The 19308-nt window shown below is 43.2% G+C and overlaps 1 non-coding gene across 1 annotated transcript; it reads right to left on the bottom strand.

Annotated features, from left to right (window-relative positions):
* Positions 1–8380: 8380 nt before the first annotated feature.
* Positions 8381–8544, bottom strand: LOC142428278 (U1 spliceosomal RNA). Its single transcript, XR_012780204.1, has one exon. It is a non-coding gene; the product is annotated as a U1 spliceosomal RNA (small nuclear RNA).
* Between the last annotated feature and the right edge of the window lie 10764 nt (positions 8545–19308).

Raw genomic sequence — 19308 nt, 5'->3', positions numbered from 1 at the left:
AACCGGTATCGAGAACTATTCCACAGTAGGAAGAGGTGAAATTGTTAGCCAGCGAGGAGCCAGAGCTGTTCAACAGCATGCAGAGCTCCTACAAGCAGGGTGAGTTTGACAAACATACATAAATAGGCACATGAGAAGATACCAGTGTTTGCCTGACCTAGACTACTGATCGACTGACCCCTGAGGTGTTTGGTAAAACCCACCCTACACAAACAGGTGTGTATGATGTACACACACACACACACACACACACACACACAAATTCAGGACCCTCAACGACTATGACTCTACAGGCAAGTCGTGCTGCATATGCCAAAGTCTTGATGTACAATTATGTGACGGAGTCCAGCTCCGGGAGGATTAAACTAGATACTTCAAGGAGGTGTGGAGTCGGCGAACACAGACAAGACAGACATGAGAGATGTTATGGTGGAAGTATTCTCTGCTGTGTTCTTCCAAAAAGCTGTACTTATAGCATAAAAAGTTTTGCAGAACACTACATAAAAGCAATGCTTTATGATTAATTCCAGTATCACCATTATTGTTTCTACTGAAACCTGATAAAAGACCATTATGAGGTCTGTACTTTTTTCTATCACTTTCTGTCATCTTCCTGGTTCTTTCTGTACTGCTTGTCTTATAAGTCACATACTATTTTTGATTGAGGTGTTCAGAAAATTTGGTTAGACTCATATCCTACTCACTGCCCTATCATTTTTGCACAATATTCCTTTCCTGGTTGGCTAACAATGAATCTACCTCATGTACTACTTCAAAGCCTAATATCTAAAAACATAGTTAAATGCTTCTCAGTGTTACATATTTTGCTTTATAAACTTTCCCATGGTAACTGTTTCATTGTCTACCTATGTTTCTTTTGTTTTTTATACTCCTGAGGCACCAAAGAGCCAAACCATCTGATTCTTTGCCAAATACTTAATATTTCCCCTTTTATGTGTTTCCTATTAATGGTAACCATTCTTTCTCCTTCTATCTAAGCCCCTGTCCAAGATATAGGGTCATCAGTTGGTCCTCTATATCATGGAGGGCAAAAGAGTCCCCCACTACCTAATCTGGATGGAATCCAGGGTTTTTTGGATGGGTTTTATTTCTCCTCTAACCTCAACTTTTGGGTTTCTTCCTCACTCAATTCCCACATATCTTTCTCAGAATTCCCAAAGATGTCTTGTTGTGTAAGCCTCTCAATGCCTCAGGTGAGGAAAGCACCATCATATTGAAGCAAGTTTTAGATCTAATTTCATTCATACTTCTCAAGACTGCCCTCGCATTGGTTCCAGGTGCGGTAAACATGACAATGCACAAAATTCTCAAGAGTGGATTTAACAGCAGCAAATATTTGAGGGATGTTGGAAACCCTCTCTGAGAACCTCTCCTCTGCAGAAGCTTCTTCCACCAGGCTGTACCTTTGCTAGACAGCATGGCTGGGATGGCTCTCAACAATTATGAAATACAGATAAAAGTCCTATTTTTCCTACAAACCTTTCGAAACATAAGAATGGAGAAAAGAGAAGTGAACCCAACCCATATCTTCCCAAAAGTTGCCAGAGAGGATGAGGGAGAATATTTGACCCACTCATTGGCCTGCTGAGGCTAGACCTGGGATCAAACACCTTGTAAGTAGATGTGCATGTGCACAGCGGAACATTTCTAACAGACTGTCCTCAGCATCTTGCAAAGATGATCAGCATTTCACTTACAAGGGATATCAGAGCAGGTGTTCTCTCTTGCAAAGCAGATCAGCGACATCTTGCAAGGAATATCAGCAACATTTTGGAAGGAAGATTAGATCAGGTCTTCTCACAACATCTTGCAAGGAAGATCAGAGACATCTTAGCAAGGAAGACCACAGCAGGTCTTCCATCAGCATCTTCCAAAGAATATCAGCAACATCTTGCAAGGACGATCAGAGCAGGTCTTCTATATTGCAAAGCAGATCAACGTATTTCAAGTCAGACCAGAACAGATTTTCTAATCACCATCTTGCAAGGCAGATTAGAAGTATCTTGCAAGAAGACCAGAACAGGTCTTAGCACCTTTTAAGCAAGACCAAGGATACCTGGAAGGCAGATCAGAGAGCAGGTCTTCTTTCATCAGAAGCATCTTGCAAGAAAATCAGAGCAGGTCTTCTCTCAGCTCCTTTTAAAGAAGATCAGCGGTATCTTTCAAGTCAGATCAGAGCAGGTCTTCTGTATGCATCTTCTAAGGAAAAACAGCGGTATTTTGGCAAGGAACATCAGAGCAGTTCTTTAATCAGCATCTTCCAAGGAAGATCATCAGCATCTTTCAAGGAAGATCACAACAGGTTTTCTATCTTGCAAAGCATATCAGCGACGTCTTGGAAGGAAGATAAGACCAGATCTTCTAACAGCATCTTGCAAGGAAGATCAGCAACATCTTGGCAAAGGAAGACCAGAGCAGGTCTTCAATCACCATCTTTCTTTTATTTTTTTTAAACATTTTATTAGGGGCCAATCACCATATTTCAAGGGTCACCAGAAGCATCTCGCCAGAAGATTAGAGCAGCTCTTCTCTCAGCACCTTTAAAGGAAGTCCAGGGACATCTTGCAAGGAAGGCCAGAGCAGGTCTTCAATCAGCATCTTGCAAGGCAGTTCGCAGCATGTTGAAAGGAAGATCAGATAAGGTCTCTAAGCATCTTTTAAGGAAGACCAGGGATACCTTTAAAGGCAGATCAGAGCAGGTCTTCTGTCAGCATCTTGCATGGCAGATCAGTGACAACTTGCAAGAAAGATCTGGGCAGGTCTTCTGTCACCATCTTGAAAGGCACATCAGAAGCATCTTGAGAGGAAGATCAGCAAAATTTTGCAAGGCAGATCAGAGCAGGTCTTCTCTCATAACTTGCATTGAAGATCGTGGCAGGGCTTCTGTTAGCATCTTGCAAGGCACATCAGAGAAGATCAGAGTAGGTCTTCTGTCAACACTTTTTAAAGAATATCAGTGACAGCTTGCAAGATAGATCAGTGCAGATTTTCCCAGCATCTTGCAAGGAAGATTAGCTACATCTTACAAGGAAGACCCTAGTAGGTCTATCGCCATCTTGCCAGGCACATCAAGGACATCCTTCAAGGAAGATCTGGGCAGGTCTCCCAGCATCTTACAAGGTAGATCAGCAAAATCTTGCAAGGCAGATCAGAGCAGCTCTTCTCTCAGGAGCTTGCAAGGTTGATCAGTGACATCTTTCAAGGAAGATCAGACAGGTGTTCTCACAGAATCAAGCAAGCAAGGTCAGCAACATATTGTCAAAGAAGATCAAAGCAGGTATTCTGTCAACGCCGTGCAGGACGATCACTGTACCAGAGGTCAATGTCTGTCCTTATGTAACTCTTCCCTGCTTCCTCCCCCAATCATTTAATTGGGGGCTCATACAACTCTTATCACACTCTTTATCTACATCCATGTATCAAGCACATTTGTACACTCGTTGTCATCATCATTCTCAAAACGTTTGCTTTCTACTTGAGCCCTTAGTCTCAGCTCATTGTTTTAAAAATCATTTTATTAGGGGTTCATACAACTCCTATCAAAATCCATATATAACATCAATTGTGTAAAGCATATTTGTACATTCTTTGCCCTCATCATTTTCAAAGCATTTGCTCTCCACTTTAGCCGTTTGCATCAGGTCCTCTTTTTCTCCCCCTCCCTCTCCAGTCCCCCCTCCCTCATGAGCCCTTGATAATTTATAAATAATTATTTTGTCATATCTTGGCCTGTTTGATGTCTCCCTTCACCCACTTTTATGTTGTCTGTCCCCCAGGGAGGAGGTCACATATAGATCCTTGAAATAGGTTTCCCCTTTCCAATCCACCCTCCTTTTGCCCTACAAGTATCTCCACTCATGCCACTGGTCCTGAGAGCATCATCCACCTGGCTTCCTTGTGTTTCCAGTTCCCATCTGTACCAGTGTACATCATCTGGTCTAGTCAGACTTGCAAGGTAGGATTCGGATCATGACAGTGGGCGTGGGGTGAGGGGAGGAAGCATTTAGGAACTAGAGGAAAGTTGTATATTTCATCGTTGCTACATCACACCCTGACTGGTTCATCTCCTCCCCAAAACCCTTCTGTAAGGGAATGTCCAGTGGCCTACAAATGTGCTTTGGGTCTCCATTCCACACTCCCCCGCTCATTCACTATGGTGAGATATTTTTGTTCTGATGATACCTGATCCCTTGACACCTTGTGGTCTCACAGGCTGGTGTGCTTCCTTCATGTCGGCTTTGTTGCTTATGAGCTAGGTGGCCTCTTGTTTACCTCCAAGCCTTTAAGACCCCAGATGCTATATCTTTTGATAGCCAGGCACCATCATCTTTCTTTACCACATTTGCTTATGCACCAATTTGTCTTCAGCAACTATGTCAGGGAGGTGAGAATACAATATGATTTTTTTTCTTTGAAGCCTGATAACTGATGCCTTAAGCACCTCCTGATCACACAGGCTGGTGTGCTTCTACAATGTGCACTTTATTGCTTCTGACCCAGAAGGTCGCTTGTTTACCTTCAAGTCCTTAAGACACCAGACACTATCTCTTTTGAAAGCTGGGCACCATCAGCTTTCTTCCCCATATTTAGTTGTTTATCCACTTTGTCTTCAGTGGTTGTGCCAGGAACGTGAGCATCATAGAATGCCAATTTAATAGAAGAAAGTATTCTTGCATTGAGGGTGTACTTGAGTGGAGGCCCAATGTCCTTCTGCTACCTTAATACTAAACCTATAAATATGGCACATAGATCTATTTCCCCATCCTCATGTATAAATATTTTCGCATATGTACATGCCTTTACCTAGACCTCTATAAATGCCCTCTGCCTCCCAGCACTTCCTCTGTTTCCTTTGACTTCCCTCCTGTCCCACTATCATGCTGTCCCACCCAGAATTTCAGCCATTCCTCTTAGTTACATTACCCTTGGTCCCAGCCTACCAGATCCCCTTCACCCTCCTCACCACAGATTTGGATAGCTTGTTGTTCCCTTGTACCTGGGTTTATTAATACCACTACCTTCCCCCCCCAACCTCCCCTTCTCCCATGTCCCCTCGTAACTATCGGTCCCTTTGTTTTCTCCTGCAATTGTTCATCCAGCCTATCTTATTTAGACAGACCTGCTTAGATAGTAACTTTCACAAAAACAAGACAGAGCACAACCAAGCAACAGTATACAACAAAACAACAAACCAATGACAAAAACAAAATGCAAGAAAGAAAAGCTTGTAGTTAGTTCCAGGATTGTTTGTTAGCCTTTAGGAGTGTTTTACAGTCCAGTCTTTTGGGGCACCATGCCCTGGGCCCAAAGTCCACCTTCAGCATTCCCTGGGGACCTTGCTGCTCCATTCCCTTGCTGTTCTGTTACACCCCTTAATGTTTTTCCTCAGTGTGGCGGGATCCAATTGGTTGCAATTACTTCGCTGTATCTCTGGTGTTGTCACCTGTAGGGCTATGGGTCAGTGAGGGATGTCATGCCTCATAGTGGGGCTGGCCATGTGGTCCTCTCTGTCGACTGGCTGTTCTATTTGGGAACATCGACCTCCTGGCCTGGTGGGCCATGATGTGCTCCACTCTCTCCTCTTCCCCCTCCATCTGCTCCCATGTGCTCCGATCAGATATGTCCCTCTTCCAGAACTGTAGATTCAGTGTCATCCTTTGATATAAATTCTTCTGAGGGGAGGGGCAAATGTCCCATTAGTAGTTGGGGTTGGGGCCAGCCCCACAGACCTCTTCACTGATTTCTCACTCCAGGCGGGCATGTTGGATTCACATCTTGCAGCATCGGGTTGAAATCTGGTCCCTCTTTTAATTTGTGACCCCAGGCACACAGGCAGGAATTCCCCAGGAAGAAGTTGAGCAGAAAAAAATAAGTTGAGCAGAGTATCCCCTTGTGGGGGTCAGCAGGCCTTTTCCCAGCCTCCCTAGCTACACAGGGTGGAGCTCACCTAGCTGGGTGTGGCACAGGTGTAAATGCCCTAGGCTAAGGGAAGTGGTCTGGAGGTTAGCAATAGCTTGTGAGTGACCAAGAAAGAGGCAAAGAGGAGGAAAAAAGTTAACAAGCAAGCTCTGGATGCATGGGAGCAGGGGGAGGGGATATAGTGAAGAGATGGAAACAAAGCAACAATGTAGCTGAGTTAGATCCCTGCCAGTGTGGAGCTGCGGGGTTTAGTCCCTGCTCTGCGGCAGCATGCGGCAAGCTGTGGCTGTGTTGAGAAGAGGCCCCCTCCCTGTGCAGCCCTCCAAGATCTAGGGGTGACAGAGAGGAGCCCCATGGGTTTAGTCCCTGCCCTGAGGCTGGTGGTGAAAAACTGTGGCTGTGTTGAGACCAAGCCCCCCTACAGGCTCCACATGGTCCCGGCTCCAGCAGAGACAGTGGCGGGACCAAGGTGAAGCCCCAGCGACCTCCACTGAGGTAAGCCAAAAGACCCCAGCCCCTCAAAACCCCATCGGTCTGTGCCTACTTATCTTTATGATATTCCTTCTGCATTCCAACAGTGTTGAATTTCCCTGTGGAGTCCCTCTGGTATGTGTTACACCATCGCCATCTTGCTGGAAGTCTATTCCCTGCTTTTCTGGGTTGTAGTTCACCATGACTCTACCAATGTGAGTAGAAGTCACTCTTTTCTGTATTAAAGGGGAACAAGCTCTTTTATGTGGAAATGTTAGACTTGAGACCATGAGTCACTCAAAGGTAGGAGTCAGCAACCTAGATCCTTCGGGATTGACTGGACCTGTTCTTTGAGAAAATTCCACTAAAAATCAGTCACACAGGGGAAATTCTTAGTTATAATGAAAGTCAAGAGAGGTGAGGAATAGCTGGTCACCCGTCAAAGCCACACCTGTCAAAGAACAATACCAAAAGCATTAATTATTCTATGATTCTCTTATATTTCATTCTTAAATATATTTAAAATGTAAGCTTTATTATAAAAAGTCAAGAAGCGGTTATTTAGCCTAATGGACTAGAATGAAATAATAGAGAGTGAGACTTGCAATCAGGCATTCATGCAGACATACACAAGTTAGGAAGTGTGAATTAACTGTATCCTAGTGTTCTTTGTGAAGTTGTTTTGGTTTTTTTAGTCATATTATTGTGGGCTCGTACAACTCTTATCCCAATCTATACATCATTGTGTGAAGCACATTTGTACATTTGTTGCCATCATCATTCTCAAAACATTTCTTTCTACTTGAGCCCTTGTTATCATCTCATTTTCCTCTATTTCACTGTCCCTCCCTCACGAACCCTTGATAATTTATAGGTTATTCTTGTTTTGTCATATCTTAAACTGCCAGATGTCTCCCTTCACCCACTTTTCTGTTGTCCGACCCCCAGGGAGAGGATTATATGTAGATCATTGTGTTCGATTCCCCCTTTCTACTCCACCATCCCCTTCCCCTCCTGGTATGGCTACTCTCATTATTGGTCCTCAGGGATTTATAGAAGAAGGCTTTTGATGTGCATTAATGTATTTTTAGTAGCTCCCAGTTCTTTATTTTGTCTTCTATAATGTGAATATTTTTATTATGGCCATAGTGTGTTTATATCTTGTATAACTGCCCTCAAATTTGTCCCTAAATTTTTATTGTCTGGATGTATGGTCTAGGGTTTATATGTAGGTATTGGATTTATCATGCGTTCATTTTTGTATGTGGCATGAGGTATGGACTTTATTCCATTCTTTTGCAGGTGGAAATCCAATTTTTCCAACATCATTTGTTGAAAAGGATATCTCCTCTCCACTTAATGTGTTTTAGTCCTTTATCAAAGATTAGGTTGTCTATACGTACCTGGTTGTATATCTAGGTTATCAATTCTAATCCACTGCTATTCATATATACCATTGTACCAGGTTGCTTTAAGTGTCATGACTATATAACACGTTATTAAAGTTTTGTTTGACTTTTAAATAGTGTTTTATTTATCCTGTGTTTCTTTCCTTTCTATATTAACCTTACTGATTTCATAGGCTGATATTTATTCCCCAGGGATACAGTGGCAGAAAACCACATCAAACACCTTGAAAGAAGCCTGACGAGGATAGTTTGCTGAAAGTTCCACCAGCAATGCAAGTGGAGGGCACAATAGTTTTGGGGCTTATTGGTCAATCTAAAATCTAGTAAGAATCGTTTAAAGAGCTGTTTCCAATGACAATAGCAGCAGGACTCTGAGAACGAAGAACATTTTGTATCTTTGACCAATGTTACTTCGTAATTCAGGAATAAAACATATAACTTTAAAAATAAAGATACTAGATCTTTCTAATGATGTGTTTCTTCTAAACGCAGTCCATGCAGATAATGCTAATACAGAGATCATGTATCTGAACTTTTTTTTCTTTTCTTTTTTTTAATAACAGGGGAGAGCGTGATCGCAGTCCCCCACTACCACAAATTATGCAGTCGAGTTTCCCACATTTGGGGAAATCGCAAGGGTCAGCACATCCGGAGTGTAATGGATAAGCCTCGCCCTGGGAAAACCACCTTCGTGATCATGGTATCTCCCCTGCCAGGTAAGTATTCATGTATCTGAAAATTATCTAAACTCTTTGTCAAGATAGAATTTATTATTCTAATTTGCTGTTGTTGGTCTTAACCAAAAACCCACATAGCATGTCATTTTCAATACATCTGAATGTTTTTTCTATGTCCCATGTACTTGGACTACGGTGAATTATAAATCCTTGTGCCTAAAGATGGTTGCTAGTTTGAAACAAACTAAATAATACATACCTAAAAACACCCATATGTGCTTAAGTTTTACTTTTTCTCCTTTTATAATCACTCAATCATGTTTTGATTTTATGAATAAGAAATATGGGGATATTCAAAGGTGAATTTTCTGTTAACTCTTTTGATTAAGCAATCAGGGAGGGGGAGGTGGTAGGAGGCTGATACCTGTAGTTTTTTTTTTAAGTACAACATAAGCCCGCTGAGGTAAGAATAAAAAATTTTTTTAAAAAGCAAAAGTGGCATAGGGGAAAAAGCTACTGTATACAAACATTTTTGAGGCAAAGACTGTGTAGTATGGTAGAGACCAGACCAAAACCAGGCATGCACATGGTAGACCATGGTGGAGGAGGGGGGAAAGGAAAACAAAAGGATGAATATAAGGAAGAAAAAGGTAGTGGGGGCATGGGGCACTAATCCACCCAAGGGGAGGGTATTGTTTATATCTCCACAGGGAAAGTGGGACCAGACTTCAACCAAGTGCCGCAAGGTGTGAATGCAATATCCAGGCGTGGATTAGGAAACCAGTGGAGACATCTGGGAAGCTGGCCCCAGCACCATAAATGAAGTGGATTCCTGCCCTCCCCCGAAAAGAATTTGTTCCAAAGGACTACATTGACTCTGCAGCTCTGGGAGATGGACATATCTGATCAGAGCACATGGGAGCAGATGAAGGGGCAGGAGGAGAGAGTGGAACACAGCCTGGCCCACCAGGCCATGAGGAGGATGTTCCTGAGTAGAGCAGCCAGTCCACAGAGAGAACAACATGGCTGGCCCCACTATGAGAAATGATGCCACTCAGTGACTAAGGGCGATACAGGGGACAGCACCGGAGACACCGTGTGAGAATTACACCAGACCTGATCCCACCACACCGAGGCAAAGCACTGGGGGACTGCAGCGGAACAGCAAGGGAATGGAGTGGCAAGGTCCCCAGGGAATGCTGAAAGTGGACTTTGGGACCAGGGTGTGCTGCCCCAACAGACTGGACTGGAAAACGCTCCTAAGGGCCAGCAAATGATCTCTGAACTAACTACAAGCCTTTCTTTTGTGAAGTGTTTTGTTTTGTTCTTTGTCTGTGGTTTGTTTTTGTTGTTTTGTTGTCTGGTTGTATACTGTTGCTTTGTATTCCTCTGTCTTGTTTTCATGCATGTTAGTGTCTCCACAGGTCTGTCTGAATAGGACAGGGTTGAAGAACTATCTGGACGAAAAAAAACGGGACCGACAGTTCCGGGGGGATTTGGGGTGGCGGGGTAGGGGGGTAAGGAAGTGGGGTTAACAAACACAGGGACAAGGGAACAACATGGGACCCAAAATGGTAGAGAGGGGGGAATGGCAGGCATGGTGGGAAATGATCAAGGGTAAGGTTGCTTAGAGAAGAGGTATACTCTCGCCCAGGTGGCGACGAAGCATGGTAGTAGGGCAGGAGGCAAGTCAAGGGAGATGGAGGAAAGAGCTAGGAGTCAAAGGGCATTCATGGAGGTCTAGACAAAGACATGTACTTGCAAATATATACAGGAGGATGGGGAAATAGATCTACGTGTCTATATTTATAGGTTAAGTATTAAGGTGGCGGAAGGATCTTGAGCTTCTACTCAAACACTCCCTCAATGCATGAATACTTTCTTTTATTAAATTAGAACTCTATGATGCTCACTCTCCCGACACAATGGCTGGTGCCAAAGTGGGTGAACAAGTAAATGTGGTGAAGAAAGCTGATGGTGCCCGGCTATCAAAAGAGATAGTGACTGGGTTCTTAAAGGCTTGAAGATAAACAAGCGGCCATCTAGCTCAGAAGCAACAAAGTCCACATGGAAGAAGCACACTGGCCAGTGCGATCACGAGGTGCCAAAGGGACCAGGTATAAGGCATCATGCAAAAAATAAAAAAAATATATGTGTGTATATATATGTGTGTGTATGTATGTATATGTGTGTGTGTGTGTGTGTGTGTGTGTGTGTATACCATATTGACTGAAGGGGGGAAGTGCAGAGTGGAGACCCAAGGCCCAAGTGTTGGCCAATGGAGATCCCCTCACAGAAGGGTTTAGGAGAGGAGATGGGTTAATTAGGGTGCGAGGTAGTACCGATGAAAAACACAGCTTTCCCCCAGATCCTGGATGCTTCCTCCCCCCAACTACCATGATCCGAATTCTACCTTGCAGGGCTGGATAGGACAGAGGCTGTACACTGGTACATATGAGGGTTGGAGGTACAGGGAATCCAGGGTGGATGATACCTTCAGGACCAAGGGCGTGAGGGACGATGCTGGGAGAGTGGAGGGTGAGTGGGTTGGAAAGGGGGAACTGATTACAAGGATCCACATGTGACCTCCTCCCTGGGAGAGGGACGGCAGAGAACGGGGGGAAGGGAGATTCCGGATAGGGCAAGATATGACAAAATAACGATGTATAAATTACCAAGGGCACATGAGGGTGGAGGGAGCGGGGAGGGAGGGAAAAAAAGAGGACCTTATCCAAAAGGCTTAAGTGAAGAGCAAATGCTTTGAGAATGATTGGGGCAAAGAATGTACAGATGTGCTTTATACAATTGGTGTATGTATATGTATGGACTGTGATAAGAGTTGTATGAGCCCCTAATAAATTGTTTTAAAAAAAGAAATGTCTGATGTGTTGTAAGATATTATTTCTGACTGAAAGCTTTACCATATTCATCGCATATATTAGGTTTTTTTCCAGTAGGCATTCATTGATGATCACTGAGGTTCTTCTTCCAGATAAAGGTTTTTCCACATTCACCACACACATGGGGTTTCTTTCCAGTATGAGTTCACTGATGAACAGTGAAAACATTCTTCCAGGTATAAGCTTTTCCACATTCACCACATACATAGGGTTTCTCTCCCGTATGAGTTCGCTGATGAACAGTAAGGTTGGTCTTCCTGATAAAGGTGTTTCCACACTCACCACATATATGCGGTTTCTTTCCTGTGTGAAATGTCTGATGTGATGTTAGGCATTGCTTCTGACTGAAAGCTTTACCACACTCACTGCATGCATAAGGAGTTTCTCCAGTATGACTTCGTAGATGAATTTTGAGATGTGCTATCTGAATGAAACCTTTGCCACAATCATGACATACATAGGGTTTCTCTCCAGTAGGAGTTTGCTGATGAGCAGTGAGATCACTGTTCCTGTTAAATCCTTCCCCACATTCACTGCATACACAGGGGGTACCTACCACATGAGTTTTCTGATGTTCCTCGCAATATGTATTACTGTGGTAAGCTTTGCCATATTCCAACCCTGTGTATGGGTTTTGTCCTTTATGTGCTATTTGATAATGTACAGTGAGTTTGAATGCTTTGTCGAACCCTTGCCCACCCTGAATGCATTCATAAGTCTTATCTAGAATATGACTGAAGTGGTGCTCACAGAGGAAAGACTCCTTGAAGAAGGTTCTCCCACATTTATCACCTATGCGTGGTTTCTCAGTTTTGTCAGATTCCTGATGCTGAATGCATTGTGACTTCATACTACTGGATTTTTCACAATCAGGAAATTTCATTTCAGTATAAAATGGTTCCTGTTGAATATCGAGAAAAGTTTTCTCGTCTCCATTGAAAACAACTGACTTCTTTATTTTAGAATTGTGTAAACAATCCAAATGGTAAACACGGTTACTATAGAAATCAGTTTGAGTGTGAAAATAATGAATGAACACAACTTTGGTAGTTGCTTAATAGGACCGTGAAAATATAAAAAGAATATAAATACAAGCAAAACACAGACACACAAGGGTGGTAAGGCCTGCTAATTTCAGTTGCTTGAGATCAGATGTATTCATTCCATCAATCTTTACTGAAAGACAACTAAGTACTAGACAAACTGGAAATGTGAAAAATGCAGAATGTTCAACTTCGGAGAACACAATTTTACAGGTATATATGAGACTTATGGAAAGCCTACAGTCTATCTTACAAAACTCCTCTTCCAGTGTTTCCCTGTGGGGGTGTCCAGATTGCTGTGACATAGAAAACAATGCCACCAGTATTTAAAATATCATCAGGATCACACATGGTGCACAGGTCTAAGTAGAAATTCCAGAAATACAGACTAGGAGGAAGAACTGGTGATTAACTTCTAGAACATGAGCCCCTCAGGTTTAATTGCACTTAAATAACACTTTATAAGTACTAAGTTCTCAAAGTACAGTCAACAGTAATGATGTGGATGGAGTAATCCTTTGGGGACCTTCACTGTGTGACATGACAGGAGAAAATATAGCTGCCTACAAACATGTACTAATAATTGGAAGACAGAATATATGAAGCACTATCAAGAAAAATGGCAAGTTGTCAAAATGATATGTTTAAAAACTGATATTGTATGTATTATTGTACTTTAAGCACTAGTTATTTTTAGATTTAAGTGGTTTATAAGACTGAGACTGACAAATTCATTAAGATTGGTGTCATGCTCATCATCAAAAACAAGTACATTGCAAGATCCTTCCTGAATTACAATGTTGCCATGGGTGGGTTAATTTTCACATGCCTGCAAGTAAGAACAATGACTACAAGTGTTATTAAAATTTTTGTACCAACTCTTAAAGCAGATCCAGCCTCACAGTTAAATGGGTTCATAGAAGTAGCATGTGACATTTAGGAAGATAAAGCAGAGAGCAAAAAATAGAGTATAGCAGTCTGATCTGTAATGCTGATGAGTGATCAACGTCATTTAGCAGTGTTTATATAGGAGTGAGACATGCAAGTCTCTAGCAGCCAAATACATAACAGAATGGGCAAAGTGTGAATCTGGGACACCCTGAACGTTTTAAAACACTTCATGATAAGTATCAAGCTGTGAAATTGAGGACCAGGAAGAGAGCATTTGTAGATGAATTCTCTATTGTCTGCATTAAAGAAGCCTGCAAGGCCAGTATTCTGGGTGGAGGGAGGCCTTCATATTTGTATGTTAGAGAAGAGTCCCAGTCATATGGTCCTAATGAAAATTCATCCCCATCATCCCCACAATATCCTCCCATTGTAGTGATACCTTAATGATACCTCATAGGAGCACATGGCTAATCTCTAACAGCCACCAGCTTTATGTATAGAAGCAGACACACTCATATTATATTCCCAGTCAGGGGACAAGTTACTCCCCTCTAACTGCCCTCAGCACTGGTGTTAAGTTACTCAACCAATGAACTAAGGGACCTCCAGCGTAAAGAAACTTCCCACCTCATTATGTAGGTAGGTGTCTGTGTGTGTGTGTGTGTGTGTGTGTGTGTGTGTGTGTGTGTGTGTGTGTGTGTGTTGTGGGGTGGGGATGGGTTTGCATGCCCGGAGTTAATATAAATTGGTGAGTGTATATATTCTCTCTATCCAGCTCAGACCTGACATCATGGATGAGGTGACCGCAGAAATACTTTTCTCTCCCTTTTTATTTCTGCCCCTCAGTTACACAACTGTCTCTTAGGACCCATCCAGAAGGCTTGTAAGAGACAAAGGAATAGTTGACTCCTTGATAGCAACAAAGAGAACCTTATTGCTCTTAAAGCTAGGCATCTTTTAGATGAGTAGCAAAAGTTGGATGCCTTTAGGAGACAGCTTTATACTTTCATCTAACGGAAAGCAGTGTAGAGAAAACTCTTTGTACCTGGAGGATTGTGTGTTATCACCTTTATCTATATCCTCTGGACTCTGGACAATTTCCTCTAGCATTAGCCCTTGTCTTCTAAGCCCTGCTGGTCAGAAGTATAGAGAAGAGGCTGCTTACACTTTTATGAAGGTTCTGTTTTCCACAATAAAGAGATTGAAGAGAGGGAATAAAAGGGAGCTGATATCAAGGAGTTCTAAAATAAAGAAAATGTTTGGAAACATTGTGGTAGCAATTGTTTAATAGTGTTTCATGTGATAGAACTATGGAATGTTATGATATCTGTAAGACTCACAATAGAATAATTAAAACTATATATGTATTGAAAATTTAACCAAGGACTTCTGGGAAGATGGCGGATCAGGAGACCAGCATACTCTGAGAGTACTTTCAAACAAGGCGGGTTTGCTGTCCAGGTAGCCGAGTGGAAGGAGTCTGATGAGTGAAATATCCCCCGGGACAGCACCCCACCCCATACATTAGTCCTGAGCCAGGGCCTCAGTAATCCAGGATCCGATTTGTGGGAAATATCATGTCATTAAGCTCCCACCACCGCAGCTCCGTCTAGCTATAGTCCCACTCCATCCCCAGACTGGGACCCCGTGCTCCGAGTTGCTTGACTGCTCTGCCGAAACAGGCACAGTGGTGGTGGGACCCCCTACAGCAACTGCCCACTCGAGGGACCCCACTTGGAGAGAATCTTCCCTTTCCTGTGGTTCCCCTCTCCCCAGATGGCACGGATCTGCACTTGGGCCGCATCCCTCACTCCATTCAACCAAGGCCTGGGTAATTGGTCTACAGGCTACTAGTGGCTGCCTGGGCAACCCCCACGGGGGACCATCCACCCCTATTGGTGCATGGGACCTCTCCACTGCCACCTCGTATGCCTGACCCCCAACCCACCCCCCACCCCCACACACACCTTCCGTCAGCCTAGCTCCCGCTTCACTTCCCAACAGCAAGGGCCTTCACCCGGAGCCCAAACCGCTTCTGTCCCTGATGCTGCATTTACGCAGGAGCTACTGCAGGCTGACTTGCACCACCACAGAGCCCAGTGCCCGCAGCCCGGGGAGCGCTAAAGCCTCCTGCCTCGGGGCGTTCCTTCCAGCATTGACATCCCTGGGCGTAACAGTGGGCACTCCTGCCAGTTAGGAACGCGAGCAAAAGGGCTTTGTGGCCCTGCTGGAGCAGCTTTGCCTTCCCCGGTGTGCTGCGCGGTTTCCAGCAGCCTGTGGCTGAGTACTGAGCCTGTTCTGGTGCGTTCCTCCCAGGGTGGAGGGCAGACTCACCTCGGTCTGATCCAGCTCAGAACACGACGCTAAGGAGCCTGCGCTGCTCCCTGCCTGCAAGGAGCCGAGGTCGTGGCTCTGCGGTCCCCACCGGTACTGTTTGTATGCTCCAGCTGGCTTTCACCAGTGCAGTGCACTGCGGGAACCCCAGTACCAGCTTCTAAGCCTACCCCAGCCCTTTCCAGCTGGTACAGGAGGCAAGCACTGAGGCCTTTGCCTCCCTCAGCACCCCTTGTGGCCCCAGTCTTTTCCTGCCAGTGCAGGAAGCTTACCCCTCTGGGGCTTCTCCCGCCTTGGTAGCCTCTGCCCACAGGCTTAACTCTACAGGACTGCAGGGACCTGGGAGTGCTGGTTGATCGGAGGAGCATTTTTCACTCATATAGCCCTGCTCCAGAGCCCAGATCAGCAACATGTCCTGTGGTAGTGAGGACTGGCCCACCTCCGCCTTCTATAAGGCATTTCTAACTTAGAGGGAAAAGAATGGGGGAATTTAAATATATATATATATACATCTTTTATCTCATGCTTGTTTTCTTCTTTTTTCTTTCTTTGTTTTCTCTCTTTTTCTTCCTCCTTTTCATTATTACTATTACTTCTCTTCTGTCCCTTTTCTATAGGTTTTCTATCTTTTTTTGCTCCTTCCACTTTCACTTATCACTTCTTATCTCCTCTTTTATAGCTTCTCCTTCTGTCTTTCTCTATTTTTTCTCCCAATTTTTTAAAAAATTATTTTTTTAATTTTAACTTTTCCATTTTTATTACTAAAAAGGGGGGGGTTATTAAGGGTATCCTGACAGAAAAGGTCAAAGCAGCCCGGGGGCACTCACTGAGGCTTCAGCCTCCACTCCAGTCGCTGAAACATCTCACCATTGCTGGTCACTAAGCCTTCTGGGAATTCTGCCTACACAGCAGTCTAACCCATCTTTAGAACAGGTCATAGGCATCGCCTGAAAGAATTCTTAACAATAACACAGATAAGGGCCCCCTGACCTCCCAGAAATATGGGGGCCTAAGATAGGGTCGAGGAAAAATCAACAGACTACATCACTCCCAGCAGAAAGAGAAAACATAGTAGCAGAGCTAACGTCTCTCATAGAATAAACAGATACAGATCTTCCCCAGAAGGAAATCTTCAGCCGTCTGCTGGCAATACTACAGGAACTGAGGGAAGCAACCCAGAATAAGTATACAATAATAGAGAAGTTGAAGTCCATAATAGAGGGGATGAAATAAACCCACCAAAGGGAACTACAGGAGCTAACAAAGGAGGTAGGAGAAGCCACACACAAAGTCACTGAATTAAGATTGGGCTTGAGGAGGCAGAGAACGATATCAGTGATCTTGAGGACACCCAAACAGACCTAAGCAAGTGAGAAAGACAGGAAAATTAAACAAGCAGAAGATAACCTGAAATCAATTACAGATGAAGAGGAATAATATTCAAATAATTGGTCTACTAGAGAACAATACAACACACAAGTCAACAGCCAAGATAGTAAAGGAATTTCTGGAAGAAAACTTTCCCACCCTAACAAGGAAAAGCAGGCACTCCTTAGAAGCAGAAAGGACGCCAGCTAGATTAGACCCCAAGAAGAACACACCAAGACATAGAATAGTAAAAGTATCCAATTTAGAGGGAAAAGAAAATTTTAAGAGTAGCAAGAGAAAGGAAGACAGTCACATACAAAGGAGCGCAGATAAGAATATGCTTAGACCTATCAGCAGATATCATGAAGAGGAGGAGAGAATAGAGCAACATCTCCCAAAAGCTGAAAGAAAAAAAAGAATCCTGTACGCTACCAAGTTATCCATTAAGGTAGATGCTGAGATAAGGGTCTTCGAGGACGAGGAAAGACTCAAAGGATATGCTTCAAGACACCCGACCCTGCAGAAGATACTGGCTGATTCACAATGACCAGAGGATCAATCTCCACCAAGAACTAACAGGAGACCACCATATAGCCCATCTCCATCTAGAAGCCAACATACCAGCAACAATTACCTGGACAACAGGGTCGTAGATGGAAAAGAAGACAAGATAGAAACTCTCCACTCAAACACAGTACACTGATATGAAGTTATCCAAAACACAAAACAGGATATGACAACTATGAATCCACAGATAGTGATAATAACTCTGCATTCCAATGGACTCCACCGGTCCATTAAAAGAAAAAGACTTGAGGACTCATTCACAAAACATAATCCATCAGTCTGCTGCCTGCAAGAGACACATCTTAAGGCACAGCCATGAATATGCTAAGAATAGAGGGCTTGCAGAGAGTTTACCAATCCAATGGTAACTCAAAAAAAGGCAGGGGTGGCTATTTTAATCTCTGACAAAATGGACTTCAAGATCCAAACCATAAAAAGAAACAAAGAGGGGCATTACCTAATGCTCAAAGGTTAAGTAAACCAAGAAGCACTTAGCATATTGAATATTTATGCTCCTAATAATGGTGTGGCAAATTTTGTCAAACTATTAAAAAGATGAAAAAAGAAATCACATACTCAACAATCAAAGTAGGTGACCATAACACTCCACTATCAGATAAAAACAGATCACTGGGAAAAAGCTCAGTAAAGAGGCGATAGAGCTAAACAATGTAATTAGGCAACAGGGCCTGATAGACATTTATAAAGCTTTTCATGCAAATGCAAAAGCGTTCACATGGATCTTTTACAAGAATAGACCACATGCTGGGACACAAGTCCAGCCTGAGTAAATTCAAACACAGATATTATCAGACATCCTTCTCATATCACCTTGCCATAAAACTGGAGATTAACAAGAGGACGTCCAGAAAAGCAAGGGCAACCAATTGGAGAATGAAACATGATCTCCTGTGACATGAATGGGTACAGGTCCAGATTAGAGAGGATATTAGGAAGTTTCTAGAAACTACGAGAACAAGAACACAACATATCAAAACATATAGGACACTCCGAAGGCAGTTAGCAGAGGTAGCTTGATATCATGAAATGCATATATGAAAAAAGGATATGCACATGACAGATACGGTAACACAAAACCTCCAACAACTAGAACAGAGTCAGCAGAACAACCCCTCCAATAGCAAGAGAAAAGAAATAATGAAAATCGGGGAGGAGTTAAACCAGTGGGAAGACAAGAGAACAATGCAAAAGATAAATGCAGCTAAGAGCTGGTTCTATGAAATAATTAACAAAATTGACAGTCCTCTGGCAAAGCTTACCAAGGATAGAAAGGAGGAAACATCAATAGCCAGGATGAGGGATGAAAGGGCAATAACAACAGATCCCAATGAGATTAAAAGGATAATCACAAAGTACTATGAAGGTTTGTACTCTAATGTATTCAGAAACATGGAAGACATGGATAAATATTTGGAAAAACAGTCTGTCCCTAGATTATTTCCGAGATCAAGAATCTCAACAAACCATAGTGAAGGAAGGAATAGGGTCATCAAGAACCTACCAACAAAAAAAGCTTCAGGGCCAGATGGCTTCACCGCAGAATTCTACCAAGCATTCAGGGAAGAGTTGACACCGGTCCTCCACAAAGTATTCCATATCATAGAAGAGGATGGCAAACTCCCAAACTCATTTTACGAAGCAAGCATTACTTTGATACCCAAACAGGCCAAAGATGCCACAGGTATAG

This window comes from Tenrec ecaudatus, chromosome 15, assembly GCF_050624435.1.
Source record: "Tenrec ecaudatus isolate mTenEca1 chromosome 15, mTenEca1.hap1, whole genome shotgun sequence".
Taxonomy (NCBI): domain Eukaryota; kingdom Metazoa; phylum Chordata; class Mammalia; order Afrosoricida; family Tenrecidae; genus Tenrec; species Tenrec ecaudatus.
This window is presented reverse-complemented; position numbering and strand designations above follow the sequence as displayed.